The 3,178-nt window shown below is 44.8% G+C and overlaps 1 non-coding gene across 1 annotated transcript; it reads right to left on the reverse strand.

Moving 5' to 3' along the window:
* Nucleotides 1-1,535: 1,535 nt before the first annotated feature.
* Nucleotides 1,536-1,608, reverse strand: TRNAV-CAC (transfer RNA valine (anticodon CAC)). The gene has a single exon. It is a non-coding gene; the product is annotated as a tRNA-Val (tRNA).
* Nucleotides 1,609-3,178: the final 1,570 nt, after the last annotated feature.

Raw genomic sequence — 3,178 nt, forward strand, 5'->3', positions numbered from 1 at the left:
GGGCCCCCTCGGGCTCAGGCAAGTGTCCAGACCCGGGGGTCCACGGGGATCGCTGGTATCTGGGGCGGACGAGGAGCAAGAAGGGGCGAAGGCCATTCTGCTGTCCTCCTAGCTTCAGGCTCACCCAACGCACTGATTTTAAGGCGTTGAACAACACGATGTGTCGCCCCAACCTGCGGTGTTGTGGAGGCTTTGCTCAAGTCCAACAGCAGAAAGCCGCTGGCACTGCCTAGTGGTTCATAGGCGGTCACCGTATTGAAACCGGAGGGGTTACTTGTGGTCTCTTTGGCACAATCAGTTACCGGTTCGGCTCTTAACTGAAAGGTTGGTGGTTAGAGCCCACCCAAGGACAAGCCTCAGATTTTGTAAGTGTTAAGATGTCCCCAGAGTTTCTGCTCCTTACATCTTACTATATAAGATGAGCAACCACAGTTAGCTTTCTATCCTCCTTTTTGGAAATTGAGAGCTCAGAAATGATTGAAAGAGAAGAATCCTGGGAGTTGTTTTTGGACTAAGTTTTTTTTTTTTTTTTAACATTTGTTTGTACTGTTTTTTATTTAAACCCTGGTGATCTAGTGGTTAAGAGCTATGGCTGCTAACCATAAGGTTGGCGGTTTGAATCCACCAGGCGCTCCTTGGAAACCCTGTGTGGCGGTTCTACTGTGTCCTTTATGGTCGCTATGAGTCGGAATCCACTCGACAGCAACAGGTTTGGTTTTGGTATTATTTATTTTACCCTTTCCATATACTTTGGAAATTAAGTTGGGTCTATGGTTTCATGATTACAAATAAATCTGCAATCACCATTAGCTATCTAGCTATCTGTTTACAATCCCTTGTTCTGTTTCTTTAACAACCCTGACTAAGACACTCTCATTAATTTCAGAAATCCCAGGTCAACGGCAGCGGTTCCCACCGTCCTTCATAAAATCACCAACATAGAATGCTTTGAGGATGCAACGATAGTTCTCTTGCATGTATTTCTCATGGACTTGTCAAAGGTTATGTTTTCCTGGTCATACTTGGGGCTGTAGATGTGGGTGAATGAGCAGGCCTTAGGTGATAAATTTACTGTAGCTTTCGGTTTTTTCCTCTAAAATAAATGCATCAAAGACACTCTGGCAGTTCAACTGCATTTACTGTAGGTCACCTTTAGGTGCAAGTTTTCAGTCAACTGTTTCAAGTGAACAATTTAGAATTGCTGACAGCTGCTCAAACAAACACTTTGGCTCCAGAGTTTCTACCTCTTGCACCAATATCAGTAAGTAAACCTAGCGGTATCCGACATTACAGTCCTTCTGCTCTGCCTCTATCCCCTGTGGATCCATTTCCATAGATGCACCTCAGGATTTAGTGGCACTGGGTTTTCTTGTTTTTTCAACTGGCATAAATCTTGCAGTACTACTGGTTGTATTGCACCTTCCTATGGGTCATCACAGTTTGTGCATTTCCCTCTGGGAATTTCCAGGACTCTGATTCTAGATCTTAAGCAATGGGAAAAAGTAGCAATGGGCTCTGAGGAGTAAAAAAACAACTGTTTCAGCCCGTTTTCGAAACGAGGACCTTTCGCGTGTGAGGCGAACGTGATAACCGCTACACTACGGAAACCACGTAAGTGGACTTGCCTCAAAATTTTTCCTTGAAAATTTTAAGACCCGCGGCCTGCGAACTTTGGCTTCCAAGAAACGAAATTCAACTCCATTTAAAATTCGACTGCACGCAGCAACGTGCTGCAGAAATCACTCCGGAAAATCACTAACAATCCCTTCAGACAAAGGAGTCTAAGGCGTCCCTTAGGCCCTAAGATGGTTTTCTGTGCCAAACAAGGAAGCTAGGACTACGGGGCGGGGGGGGGGGGTGATGCCCTCCCCCGGGCTTTGGAACTGCGCAGCTCACTAGAGTTTCCATTTTCAGAACTAAGCTCTCTGGGACTCTCCAACTCCCCACAGCGCAGGAGCTGTGAAGGCAGTCACCCTGGGGCATCAGACCAGCGCCTCGGTGGCCCTTTTAAGGGCGCTGGTGCTCTTGACAAATGATCCCTGTTTCCATGAAAAGATGTTCAATGTCATTACTGGTTATTCTTCCCACACTTGCTGTTAGTTGCCAAGGAGTAGATTAGGATTCATGGCGACCACATGAGTGCAGTGCAGAACTGCCCTGTGGGGTTTTGAAGGCTGTAACTTGGTGGTGCAATGGTTAAAGCGCTCGGCTGCTAACTGAAAGGTCAATAGTTCAAATCCACTAGCTGCTCTGCGGGAGAAAGATGTGGCAGTCTGCTTCTGTAAAGATCACAGCCTTGGAAACCCTATGGGGTAAGTCTACTGTGTCCTATAGGGAGGACATGAGTCAGAGCGCACTCCATGGCAATGGCTTCGAATTTTGGATCTTTCAGAAGCAGGTCGCCAGACTTGTGTTCTGAGGCACCTCTGCGTAGGTTCCTACCACAAACCTTTCAGTTAGGAGTCAAGTGCTCAATTGTTTGGTAGAAAACCAGAAAACGAGCATTGCTGAGGATGTGGAAAATTGGAACCCACACCCATTGCTGGTGAGATTGTAAAATGGCACAATCTCTGTGGAAATCTGTTTGGCAGTTCCTCAAGAGTTGTCCATAGAATTACCAAATGACCCAACACTTCCACTATATACCCCCCCAAATTGAAAGCAAGAATGCAAACAGATACTTGAACACCAGTGCTCATTGTAGCATTATTCACATTATCCAAAAGGTGTAAACAACTCAAGTGTCCATCAATAGATGAATGGATGAACAAAATGTGGTCTATCCATACAATGGAATATTATTCAGCCATAAACAAAAAGGAAGTTGTGATACATGTTAAGACATGGATGAACCTAGGAAAATTATGCTGAATGAAAGAAGCCAGACACGAATCGACAAATATTATATGATCCCACTCACTTGGAATCTCTAAAATAGCAAATGCATGGAGATCAAAGTTTATTAATGGTTACCAGGGGCGGGTGGGAGGGAAAAGGCAGGAAAGATTGCTTAAGGGGCACTGAATTCCTGTTTAAGATGATGAAAAAGTTTGAAAACGGATAGTAGTGATGGTTCCACAACATGGTGAACGTAATTACTGTCACTGAACTGTGCACATAAAGTGGTTGAAATGGCAAGAGTTTTGTTATCTATTTTATCACACACTCTCAAAATGAC

This window comes from Elephas maximus, chromosome 3, assembly GCF_024166365.1.
Source record: "Elephas maximus indicus isolate mEleMax1 chromosome 3, mEleMax1 primary haplotype, whole genome shotgun sequence".
Classification (NCBI taxonomy): domain Eukaryota; kingdom Metazoa; phylum Chordata; class Mammalia; order Proboscidea; family Elephantidae; genus Elephas; species Elephas maximus.